Source organism: Monodon monoceros, unplaced genomic scaffold (genome assembly GCF_005190385.1).
Source record: "Monodon monoceros isolate NGI ecotype Baffin Bay Population unplaced genomic scaffold, NGI_Narwhal_1 Super_Scaffold_15, whole genome shotgun sequence".
Lineage (NCBI taxonomy): Eukaryota > Metazoa > Chordata > Mammalia > Artiodactyla > Monodontidae > Monodon > Monodon monoceros.
This window is the reverse complement of record NW_021703771.1, coordinates 64,872,711-64,887,027: the sequence shown is the minus strand read 5'-3', so window position 1 is coordinate 64,887,027 and position 14,317 is coordinate 64,872,711.

Here is a 14,317-nt window from a genome sequence, read left to right as displayed (position 1 = left end):
GCATTAAAAAAACAAAAGTATTCAAGAATTGTGTGTGTGTGTTTTCATTTTTTTAATCTATAATATAGAGGAAGTGGGAACACAATTCCCATTATAGAAATGAACCAGAATGTAATTTGAAGGAAATCATTCAGTTGTAAGAATAAAAATGAAAGAATTGCCGTCTTAAGACAGTAAAGGTTCCTCTCCAGTACCTCTCCTTCAAAAAATATATATACAATTAGAAAATAGAAAAACAGAAAAAGGTTTCAGCTTCTTGAAACAAAACTTAAAAAGCAAAAGACACACAAAGAAGTCTTTATTTTTATTTTTTATCATTTCTTTTTTTATTGAGGTATAGTTAATTTATAGTGTGTTAGTTTCAAGTGTACAGCAAAGTGATTCAGTTATACATATATAATATATATGTATATATATATAAAATATATATCCTTTTTCAGAGTGTTTTCCATTATATGTTATTCCAAGATATTGAGTATAGTACCCTGTGCTATACAGTAGGTCCTTATTGTTTACCTGTTTTATATATAGTATTTATATATAGTAGTAATTGTTGGCTTTGGAATGACACCACCTGGACTCAAATCCTAGTTCATTTGCTATGTGATGAAGGGCGTATTACCTAACCTCTCTGTGCCCAATTTCTTCATTTTTAAAAGAAAGTAATAAGAGGAATTAACTCAAAGATTGGGGATGAGAATTAAGTGAAACACTGTATATAAAAGTGATTGGAGTGCTTCCCAACATATAGCTCATACTTCATTCATTCATTTATTTGGCACATACTTATTAAACACCTACTCTGTGCAGGTACATCCTAGGTGTTTGGGTTATAGCAGTGAATAGAACCATGTTTCTGCCCTCATGAACTTTATATTCTAGTAAAAATTTTCTATTATGTGATAACTTGTTATCCAAGAATCTATGAAAAATATTTAATTTAAATATGTATCAGTACCCTAATGTATTATAGACACAAGACAGAGTCTGGCGCTCATTTTAAAGTAACTGAGGCCTAAGGAGGAGAAGTGAGAAATGACTCTAAAATAAACAAAAACATCTGCACAGATACCCTGAAAGCAATATATTTTTTAAAATTCGGCGATGTAAGGATCCCTTTGAGAGTTTATTAAAAGCTGCAGATCCGTTTCTAATAAAGTTGAAATATCTACTTAAAGACCCAACAATTCTACTGTTAGGTACTTATCCCACCCCCAAATTAAAAGATAAGTTCACAAAAATACACGAACAAGAATGTTCACAGTATCCTTATTTATAATCACCAAAAACAAGTCAACGGTCCATCAATAGAAAAAGTCAAAGTGTTGTATAGTCATATGGGAGAACACTGCTCAACAGTGAAGAAAAATTAACTATTGATAGATGCAATAACATGATGAATCCCCAAAACTTTGGAAACTGGACACAATGGGTACATACTGTACAATTCCATTAAGATGACTTTCAAGAAGAAAGGCAAAACTAATCTATAGAGATTAAAACCAGTAAGTAGTTGCACTGAGTGCTAGACGGGAAATTGATTGGAAATGGCCCCAAGGGAACTCTGGGTGATGGAAATCTTTCATATATTTTTTTAAGTGGTAGCTACACAGGTGTATATGATTGTCACAGCTCAAAGGAATCAACTGTTAAGATTGGTGCATTTAATTATATATAATACTCCTTAAAAATTAAGTCGTTAAAAAACTGTAGACACTTTCCCCAGACAGAAGATAGGAGAATCTTCTAGAGAAAAAGCTTGGTCTGATTCACTGACATTTCCTATATACCAGTGCTGTTTTGACGTGCCTCCCCCATAGAGAGTCAAAATAGAAGGTTGTGCTTGATCAGGATATATTCGCGATGAAGTATTTTACCATTAATTTTGAAAGGCATGGATTCTGGAATCATTTACTATTTTCTTTGAAAGGTACGTAAGGTGGAAAGAAAGTTTAAGTTCACTAACTATGAGGAAATCAATCCATATCTCTGCTTAAACACCTTATTGTGCATTGAGCAATATTTTTATACGTTCTAAAGAAATATGTGTTTGGGCCTTTTTTTAAAAAAAAAGCAATTTTCTGTCAGGGATCAGTGACCTAGGCCAAGCTATACATCTGCAGAAATGTCTATAGAGCCCAACAAAGACACCGACTGTGAGCTAATTTCAAACTAGCTTTTATACTAGCTTTAGGCTTCAAATGGGGATAAGAGGCAAGAAATAGTTATATGTAAGGAAATTACTTTTGATTAGGAAAAATCCGTCATGAGGGATTTTCCATTTTTGTCTCACTTCTGATTGGAGCAAAAGGCCGCGGAGAAGAGGAAAACATAGAGATTTTTAAGACAAAGAAGACACAAGAAGAAAGCTAAATATGAAAGTGGCAGAGAGGCCCAGAGGAGAAAAGAAGTAGTTCAGACTGAAAGCTTTTACTTAGATTTGTGAGAAAAATTTAGGATTAGGCTTAAGGATAACTGAAGTTTAATGGGAAGGTATCTGATTATACCGGTCTATTGATTTAAATATTTTCTAATTAAGTATTATTTGTATAATGATTTATTAGTTAATAGTGCTGCTTGTTGATTTAGCAGAAAATTTGGTATTTGCAGAAAGAGTATCCTATCACTTAGTATGATAGGCTAAGTGTCCTATCTCATATATGCCTATGGGTAGTTTAGACATTTAATTACTTGTCCTAAATCTACCAGCCTCTGTCCCCCTGAGGAAGCTGGCTTTCCTTATAGGCACAGAACCTGAGAGACAATAATCTGTACCCATCTGTCTTATTCCTCTAACCCTATAAAAAAAAATGACTAATTTGATACATCTTATATAAACCATTAGGAAAGACCAATAGCTTTTAAACTTTTGACCAAGACCCTCCGTAAGAGATACATTTTACCTCATGATCCAGAATACACATCTAAATCACTGAAACAAAAGTCCATAAAGTAAATCTAATCCTTAGCAAATGTGATTCACTTTGATATATTTTATTCTGTCCCACTTTTTCTATTCCATTTTTAATGCTAATTGTTATCCACTGAAATGATTTCACGATCACAGTTTAAAAAGTACATAATACAAATGCTTATTCTACTCCTCTTTGTATAAATTATCTCTGACTGGCAAAATGGCCCTAAATTTCCTTTGGCAGCATGCTAGATTCCAAAGGCTTTAAGAATAACTGAGGCATGACAAGTGTAAGAGGCCTTGGCTCTTCAAAAGAGACCTCTGGAGAACTTACCTAAAGCAGCTGAGAAACTCATATCTTTCCCCTACCCTTCCTTCCTCAAACTCTGATGCTCATACTGTCCCCCTTGAAGTAAAATCAGTCTCCATTCCCTGTGTTCCAGAGCAGGACTCAGCATCTTGCTTTTTCTCACCTGGTTATTTCAACCTTGGCCTACTCAGAAACTGAAATTTACTGATTTAATACAGCTATATATTTTAATCAAATTGTGATCGCTTTTAGCCACTGAACAAAGGATTTATGGTTCTTTTCATTGTGTTTGCCCTCGAATCCCCATCACCATCTTGAGTATAAGTGGTGAAGATGGCAAACAGAGGAAAGCAAGGTCTTTCCCTCTAAGAACCTACATGTAAGGAAAGGGAGACAAAGTATAGTCTCTGAACCAAGCTATGTCTCTACAAGGATGCTAAGAGAAGAAAGGTCCATCCTTCAGCATGTTCACTCATAGCAGCACAAGGATTTATGACAGTGAAAATGTAAAAGGAGGGATAGGCAGACAGCAAATTCGTTGATTGTTGGTTAAACAGCAGGGACCAGGATACCCTTTGCGTGTACAAGTTCCAGCCCAGTGAGTCCACTGATATGAATATTAGAACCACCTAAACCACAGTTAGTTTCCCCAGTGTACTGCACAATTCTAGACCCTAACTCTGAGCACAAGGAGAGATACACGGAGCCCAAGAGAAGCAAAGTGCAATTCCAGTAAAGGCAGAGAAGGAAAGTATGAGCCATGCCCTAGCAATAGTTCCCATCATGACAGCTGTTGCCCCAGGATCACATGGCTTGTAAATCACAACACAGAGCCAACAACAAATGTTGATGCTATAAGACTCTTACTTAAGTATGTACACAAGAGAAGTGGGGAACATTACCCCAAACCACACAACCTGACACTTAAGCAAACCATGATCATCATTAAAATCATATACTATCCTAATTCATATGCCCATGTCACAGTCCTTAATCCTCACGTGAGGAATAATGAGAAGTTCACTGTGCCTGGAGCTGGGTGATACCATCATGCTTGTAATGCTATCCAGTAGCTCTGCAACCAATGTCCTAATAGGTAATGTTACCATAATATTGATAGTATCCTAAATGATGTATCACCAAACAGTATGAATAATACAGTTCCACAGCCAAGCTACTTCATAGGTCATGTGGCCTCAAAACACTGACCTTAGAACTTAACAACCATTTATAATGTTTCTGTGAAAAATATATTCCAGGCTCCAAATAGCACTCTTTCATGCAAACTTTGAGAAAACGGTCTGCTTAGGAACTGTCTCTACTGGTCTGTGATACGTTTGTTTTGCACATAAAGCTTATTTCAGATGCTTTTTACAAAGAATTTTCCTGCTCTTGGAAGATAACTTCAAATAATAAATTGTCACCAAAAATGGCCATAAAACTTTAAAAAGAAAAAAAAAGGCAGGAGGTGGAAAAGATGAACAAGCTGAAAACAAGTCCATTTTGGGAAGGTTTTGGACGTTCTGGTTAAGGGAGCTTTTCATGTTAAAGGAAAAAGTCCTCATGTGCTGTGCATTTCTTTGTTCATGGCACTTAATAGAGATTTCTACAATGTGAAAATAAGAAGTCGGATTTATATGGCTTTTGCTTTAATGATGCTAAACTCTGGAAATAGCAGTGCATTCTATAGCAAGTTTCAGATATTAAAAGGAAAGCTGTACTACCAAAGCCCTTTCTAAATTTTATATGAGCTACCCAGCTTTGTGGACATTCAAGACCAAAGCAAGGCAAATATGGGAAATTCACAGATGCTTTAATGGCCTCAGGCTTCCCAGTTATATTAAAAAGTTGAAAAGATACTCTGGCAGAGTCATTTCCTCTCCTTTTACATGTCATGAATTCCAAAGTGTTGGTGTCAAACTGTGTAGATGGTACTCATTTGTTAATATTTGTACTCATAAATGAGCTTACTAAATGTTAACTATTACCCACTTAGTTCGTTACAGTCATCTAACAACACCAACCAGGGTTTTCAGTCCTCTCCCCTAAAACCCTACATGCATTGCCTCAGGGAGGCTTACATAAGCCCCCATCTGGGGAGACGGGAGGAGGAGGAAATAGCAAATTGCAGGATCTGCTGATCTTGGATATAGGTCTCTGCAGGAGCTCCCAAATGTGCCTTTGTTTATGTTCTGGGCTCTGGGTTGTTGTCGGGCACAGACCTAAGAAGGAAGGAATTTGTTGCCTCAATAAAAAAAAATGTGTAGTTAAGACGTGGAAGACAGGTTAGGTGAAAGAACAAAAAGACTATCTCAGTGTATTTGAAAACAAATACTTACACGTTCATGAATTTAAACATCAGCTTTTTCTTTTTAAAAATCTGCTCGTCAGTCTTGGATATAGTCAATAAATCCTGATGCCTCCACACAAAGTAGAAAAAAAAAAAAAGTATGGCAATGATGCATATAATTCAAGTAGAAAGATCACTGGCTCTGGATCAGAAATGCCTTGATTCTACTTCCTAGGCATGCAGTGTGTGTAAATTAGTAGATCTCTTCGAGCCTTGGTTTTGTTTTCTTTAAATGTGAATTATAAGGAAATGTTAAGCATGATGATTAAATACAAGAAGAAAAAATGAAAGCAACTAGCACAACACCTCTGAAATGCAGTTTCCTTTGCCTCCTTTCCCTTCTCTTTCCTTTTTAAGGGCTATATATACACATTTTTAATAAGAAATGACATAACTGATTAAAAACAATTATCCAGAAAACATAATATTTCACTGCAGATATTGGTAGTGCACTCTACATACTGTTGGGCATTAGAGAGTTAAATGGGAACACCACTTTTGAATCCAGGAGGGAGGATGGGAGGGGGGAGGGTAATAGTGGGTTTAATAGTGTTACACAGGCTGAGTCCTAGTATATACATATATTTTATATATAAATAAAATGTATATATAAAAATATAAAAAAAAACTGACCAGGAGTCTCTTTTGAGACTCCCATCAGTCAGGAGGTGATTCTCTCAGTCCAAGGAATTTTACATTGCCCTCATCTGCCTACGCGGCTGCACGGTAGGAAACCCAGGACATGGAATATTCGCAAGAAAGACACCAGCATTTCTGGGGATTATACGGAAAGCAAATGAGCCACATGTCACATAACCTCCCCAGCAACACTGCATTAAAAGGAAAACTTGTACTAAACCTTGAGCACTTGCGGATGTAAAGGCCAAGAAAGTGATACAACTAGTAACGAAAAGCTCCAACAGCTGTTCAAATCCCATCTCCCCCAGTGCTACGAAATACCTAGAGAATTGCACAAAAGTGCGCTGGCACTCTCTCCTTGTGCACCACGTGTGTGCGCCTACTGGACAATACAAGAAAAGAAACAGACTGTATCAGAACACAGACGTGGCAAGTGTCTGCACCATAAGTTTAGTGGCGATAACTAGATAAGACATATCAGAACTTCATCACAGAACATTTTAAATGTGTTACTTATACTTAGTGCTTGTCAAGTTTGTAACATGCACGTAATTCTCTTTCATTCTTTCAACCAAGATTTATTTTCTTTTAGCTAGAACAGGCTTTGCCTTTATTGCTCACTTTTAGACTTGTGACTGCCTGGCATGTAGATGCTCAAATATTTTCTGAATGAATGTATGAACTTTTCCAGGTCTAAAGAAGACTGCCATTTTAGATAAGCAATTAAAATAGAGTGTGTTAATTGACAAGAGAGTGGATTCACTGGGGTACTATCAGATCAAGAGTAGGGGAGCTTTTAGTCCAGTAGCTGGCGTTATTCCTTATTGTGGGGTCAGTTATTTCCACTTAATCCTTTTGTGGTTCTCTGTACTCATTAATTAAAGATTTCCTTAGGTTTTAGTTTATATGAATATATAATCAGTTTCTCTTACCCATTACAGTCACGATTTTGAGATACAGAGGAACCCAAACCCCTCTTGTTAGTAGTTTCCTTTTTAGAGCACTGTCTTAATCAGACCTATTTCTATATGGCTTTGCTCCCACTGACTGAGGCGAGGCACGTTCTGTAGGTTAGCGTGGTAGCCTATTGAGCAGCATCTACATGAAAGATATGGATATTGGTTATATTTGTACAGGAATCTACACTAGGGTGGAGGTGAGCAAGTCTCCATCTTCTGTATATTAATATAGATAAGTAATTTATGAATTTACCTAAATTGACCTTACACTAATTTATGTATTCAATCTTCCCAGCAATGAGTTCTATACCATCGTTCCCTTTTCTCCAAAATAATAAATATTATTTTTGTTAGAATTCACCACAAGCAATTCAGCAAAATGTCATTAGTCTCCCTCTACAAAAAACCATAAAACCAAAATGTTATCTTTGCTAGAGCAGAGACTTCACTTTTACTTTTTCTTAAGTTTAAATTTTATCTACTTCTTCCCCCTTTGGCACAAACTTACAAAGAACAATGATGGTCCAGTCGTCATGATTTCCTTTTACAGAAACCACATTTTTTTTCCCCATTAGGTCATGCATGTTAACCACTAAGTGACTGCCTCATCATAACTTCCAGTGGGCGGGGAAGGGACTTCAGGGACAATTACCAGTTTCCTTATAGAAAGGAATTTCATTAACAATCCCTCAAGTTTCCTTCTATTTGTAACGAAAGTGTCACAATCTAGTCCCTAATACCCTAACCTATTTTTATTATTAAAGTACATGCCCATTATATGTATGCCAAAACCCACAGAATGTACAACACCAAGAGTGAACCCTAAGTAGACTATGGGCTTTGGGTGATAACATGTCAACGTAGGTTCATCAGTGGTAACAAATGTACCACTCTGGTGGAGGATGTTGATAGTGGGGGAGTTTGGAGGAGGCGGGTGCATGTAGAGAACATATGGGGACTCTCTGTACTTTCCATTCAATTTTTCCTATGAACCCAAACCGCTTTTAAAAATAGTGTCTATTGATATTAAAAAATTTGCATAGAAATAAACACCAGACATATTCAAAGTACTTTCTATGTTTTACTAAGGTTAATTTATGTAATCCTCATAGCAATCTTATGAGAGAGCTATTAATAATATTATTCCCTTTTTGATGATGAAGACATTGCAGCAGAGAAAGATTGTCATCTGACCCTGAATGGAGCAACTGAAAATTGTCTGAGCCACTGCGTGGCTACAGCTTAGGCACCATTATTGCTCGGCTGCGTTACTTCTCAATCATGCCAAATAAATCTCTGTTCACACATTTCTCCCCTCCAACCCAAGTACACTTCTTTAAGCTACTAGCTACAGTTGATTTCATAGAAACATTGCGTATTTCACAGCAATGTATTTTTTAAAAATCTCTGCATGTGTCACTCTCGACGATAAGCTTCACAAGAAAAAGGGGAAGTGAAAGAGTTCCTAATGGTTTTCTCAGTAAAGATGAGTGTAAGAAGTCATAAGAGTTTTTCATTTGCATCAGCATCACCAAAGTGCCTTGCTGATTCTTTGGCTTTCTTCCCAGTTCTGAAGTATTGCACAAGTTTGTATTTATTGATTTGGCAGCTTATTGCCTTGGTTATCCCATGGTTATTTGGGGGAGGTTTTTATTTTGTTCTTTTATATTTTCTGCTTTACAAATTATCTTGATGAACTGTGTCACTTCTAAAAGCAGAAAAGGTCTTCCCTGGTGGCACAGTGGTTGAGAGTCTGCCTGCTGATGCAGGGGACGCGGGTTCGTGCCCCGGTCCGGGAAGATCCCACATGCCGCGGAGCGGCTGGGCCCGTGAGCCATGACCGCTGAGCCTACGCGTCCGGAGCCTGTGCTCCGCAGAGGGACAGACCACAACAGAGAGAGGCCCGCGTACCGCAAAAAAAAAAAAAACAAAAAACAGAAAAGCATCAGCTTTTTTTAAAGTTTAGTCAAGAGAGGGACCTCTAAATTGTTTAGCTAACCGTAGTGACATAAATGAGAAAAGAATTTTCAAAGGACATAGCTGTTTGTTCCCACAGTTCAGGTTCTTTATTGAGGGGCTAATTTTATGAAAATAACTTTAACATATCTTTCTGAATATATCATACACACACACACCCCCAAAAATAAAAACTTACTTTACAGAAAGAGTTGCTTGGTTATAAGAAGAACCTTACAGGATACAAATGAACTTGGAGGAATTAGTAATACATTGAAAACAATAGAGAAATAACACCAAAAGTTAAAGAGGTCATTGAAATCTGTCTTTGATGGAAATAGTATCTAAAAGGAATATTGTAAGTATCCGCTGGCAGCTTTTAAAAATATTAATGATTACTGAAATTGAAAAATGTCAACAATTATGGAATGAACAAAACCTACTTCCCTAATAAGATTTCTTAAGACGAGCAATTGTTTTGTACCTTTTTTACTAACCTTTACTTTCATACTTAAATATTAAAAATAAAACAATGCAAAGAATGTTTAAATATAAAAAGGAGACTGTGGCAAATTCAGAATATGATATAATTGACCATTAAAATAAAAATAGCCTCTCTAACCAGAAAAATGAATAGGGAAATAATAATTCTCTATGACATGTCTTTACAAAGAAAAAGTAGAATATTTACTTGAAATAATGTTGGTCTTCAATGTTGAAGTTTACAGAAGAGCAAACTATAGAAATAATGTGTTCGTAGACAGACTCGATGCACACAGCAGATGCATTGCGTTTTCTCGGGCTGCATAACTACTTTGAAAGAAGATTTATTTTCTGTGTCATCAATTAAGAATTTCTGGCACTGCCAGGATATTCGACCATTTGGCCCTGGAGGCTCCAGGCATGCCTGGAGACATGTGCCAGTTGGTTGTTGGGTTTTGAAGAGCATTCTGATCTCTGCTGTGTTACCCCACTGGCCTCAGAAGAGTCTGATCCACATGTCACATTCCAGCTGTTTGCTTATTTGTTTTTAATCTCAATCTAGTTTAGTTGGAATAAGGTGAGTCACCTTGCATGCATGCCAATTGATATTTGTGTCCTGGAAACTGTTTAAAGGGGTTGGACTTGAAATTGAAAAGATAAGAATGTGATTTAATGGGCCTTGTATGAACTGTATTTTGTTTTTGTTCTTCCTTTCCCTACTTACCTTGTAAACAAATTCCTTGAATTTTAAACTAAGAATCTTAACCTTCAGCACTTACAGAGCCTTTCTTCTGTGAAGCAGAGAGTGACCTGGGAGGTAGGCAGTATCTGAACTCCCAAATGGATCTCTCATCATTATCATTATCCTGGTCATCGTCATTGTCATCATCACCATCATCCTAGCACTTACTATGCGCCAGGTAGTATCCAAAGTGTTTTCATATATTACCTCATTTCATCATGGAACCACCCCTATGAATTTTATGATGAGGAAACAGACACAAAAGGCTTAAATGACTTTCCCAAGAATGTTCAGCTAAGAAGGGGCATAGACAAGGTGCAGATTCAGACACAGCCACAGACACAAACAAGTTGTGTGACAATAAAGACCCTCTATACTGCCCCAAAACATGAATTACAGATATGAAAATTATTCACTGAATCAACAAAGTGGATATAAAACTATTTACCTTGCAGGTTTGGTAACACTAATAACCAAGAGTTATGGAGCAGTTTTGGTTGAAATAATTTAATTAGTTCTTAACTGTAGGTCCCCACCTCCAGTATAACCATGATTTCCTAATACTTAGGGAACCAAATAAAGATAGGAGCAAAAAAATTTATATATTTTAGTCATTTCTGCCTATGGCCTCAATTTCATATTCCAGGAATCCATGACTAATGATAAGTTGTACAACATTCACAGTTGTTAGAGCAGCTCAAGATGGCTGAACAGAGGTTGACTATTTCATGATTAAAAACAACAAAACAAAACAAAACAAATCAGTTCTCACTCAAAATAATTAAGCTTTCTTAAGGGACCACTGTACATTTTTAAATTGTTTCTAATTAGAGAGATGTTACTGAATACATTTTAAAGATGTTTGTCGTAACCAAAATACCTCTAGGTCATTGTATTGAATTTCAGTTTCTTTTCTTATGGTCGTAGAAGAACTTTATTAAGATTCATACATTTCAAGATAAATAAAGATATCAAGCCTGATCTTTGATACTTAAGAAAACACTTCTAGAAAATCTTTTCCATTTAGTCTAGATTCAGCTAGTACTCAGAACATACTATGATATAGAACTGATCTGAGGGTAAGAAAAAGGATCCTTCTTTCACACCTTGAGCTCACCACCGAAGGGCCCAGGAAATAATCCTCAGAGTAGAGGAAATCCAAGGACTGAAAAGCAACATGGTCCTTGAGGGTCACAAAAATATCTCCTTGAGAGAGAAATAGGGGACCTCCTTGGTGGTGCAGTGGTTAAGAATCTACCTGCCAACACAGGGGACATGGGTTTGAGCCCTGGTCCGGGAAGATATCACATACTGCGGAGCAACTAAGCCCGTGCGCCACAACTACTGAGCCTGCGCTCTAGAGCCCGTGAGCCACAACTACTGAGCCTGCATGCCACAACTACTGAAGCCCGCGCTCCTAGAGCCCGTGCTCCACAACAAGAGAAGCCACCGCGATGAGAAGCCCACGCACCGCAACGAAGAGTAGCCCCCGCTCGCCGCAACTAGAGAAACCCCGCACGCAGCAACGAAGACCCAACGCAGCCATAAATAAATTTAATTAATTAATTTTTAAAAAAGAGAGAATTAGGAAAAATCAGAGAAAGAGAGAAGAGAATGGACAAGAAGAGAAAAAAGGGGGAACTAAGGTTGAGGTAGGAAAGACAACTGGGAAGAGAATGAGGAATGGGAGGGAAGAGGGTGTGGTGAAGAAAGATGGAGAAGGTCAGAGGGGCAGAAAGGGAAGCAGGTGAAAGAGGAAGCATAGTTTTAGTTTTTTATCCCATTAATTAGCTTTAAAATCCTGAACTGGACACTTTAAAGATAAAAACTTGAAGAGGCAGGGAATGTACTTGTAAACAATTTAAAAATAATAACATCTTTCTGCCATGATAGTAGAGGCAATAGGTCCCAATTACCCTAAGTGATTTCAAGTGTCCTTTTCTAGAGTGAGCAAAAATATCTATCTTCCCCATGAAAAACATTTCCATTCCTAATGGAACTGAATGGGACTGAAGGGATTTATTGTGTATTTTACATTCTCTGAGTCATCACCACCCCAAACTGCAGACATCAGCAACCTCTAACAGAGGCTCAGGATTATTAGACTGTGGCTTGTCATCTACAACCACTACCACAAAATATGAGTGAAAGCTAGTACATTGTTAGTAGCCACTTGTGAACATAAAGAATGTATCAAAGAAAAGGCAACCAAAAATGTTTATCATGTAATTTAGGTGATAACACATTTGAAATAGTGATAAGGTTTAGGTGTTCTAGGAACACTAAATAAAGCAACTGTGGTGACTTGGTGTATGTGATACACGCATCTATGTGTACATGTACTACGCCACTTAAAAAGAAAGATCAAAAGAGTTAAAAATATCCTGATTGATGACAGCTGAGGAGCTGATTGTTGCCTTCCACTACTGAAATAGTATAAATGCCAAGAGGAAAGGAATTGCTCAGCTTTGGGAGGGGATAATTAGGTTTAATGGAATCAGTAGAGACGATGCACATTAAGCCTATGTGGAAAACTTCCTCCCAATGGAAACTATTAGATAATGGACACCTCCCAAGAGAAATGCTAGAAACCCTACCACTGAGGACATTTAGACTCAGCTGGACACTAGAAGACATTCTACTGTCTGAGACTTTATGCCCTTTTGTGTCCAAACTGAAATATGTTCAAATCCCTTCTACAGGGACTATGTACACAGAGACTACCTATATAAGTGTGTGTACGTGTACAGATATACATGCATACATCATACATGTGGTCTCTATAGTATGTGTGTGTATGTTATATATATGAATATGTTATATGTAGTCCATGTTTATGTTATATATACACACATACAGTCTCTCTATATATGTATGTTTGTATACATCATGCACTGACTATAGAGAGACTATGTATTATGTATGTATATATAATATGTATTACACATGTACAACACACATGGACCACATATATACAAAACATATTTATGAGAGAGAGAGAACTTTGAGATTTAAGGTTCTTTTGTACGTGTATGTTTAAACTTGAAGGTCACAAATGAAAACACTAAAAATTGTGACTGATGGATATTAAAGAGATATGCTAAGATGACAAGCCTCTCCATTTTCCTTATCGCACTAATTATACCCTCTAGAGTCAGAAGCAACCAGGGCTGCATTTCTTTTCAGTTAGTATCTGCTGCCTCTGAGAATAAGCCTAAAGAATAATCTAAAATTCCAACAGAAGCAACAGAAAAAAAGTACAAATGACAAATTAAAAATGCTCAAACTCTCAGTGAGAACTTAAGGTCCAATGACCTAACTTTTCCCTGCGAAAGGAACAATCGCTTTCAGAAAACCTATGCCCCACAGAACGACACATCCACTTCCTCCTAAACATAGATCACATTATCAGTGTTGCCAAATATATCAACAACCGCCTGGCTGCTGAACACCATGTTTATCTAATGGACCATAGCAGACAGCGGGAACAAGCACAGTTGGAGACAGTGATCTCTAAAAGTATTTTCCAAACCAGTACAGTTCTTTTTATTTTTTCTTCTTCATTTTTCAATTAAGAGAGAGTTATTAAACAAGACAGATACAAGAGCACTGTTTAGATATCTCCACTGAAACCATTTCTTTTGGCCAGAATGTAAAATAATTCTGGAGTCACATTTTTACATCTTCACACAAGAACTTGGACAGGGAGAAAAGAGGGCCATGGAGTGAAATTTATACTGGACACCCAACCAAAATCCATTACTAACTACATAGAGAAAGTTCCTAAGGACCCCAGAGATAAATTCTCAGCTTTTCCCCTCTACATAATGAAACAATTCAAAGCTAAGGATCAGAATGGGGCCTAGAGGGGTTTTATATAACTACTTGTGAGAAAAATAATACACTTATACAAATCACTTCACATTGTTTAATTTCAAAAGTGGCACAAGTTTGTTGTAAAATA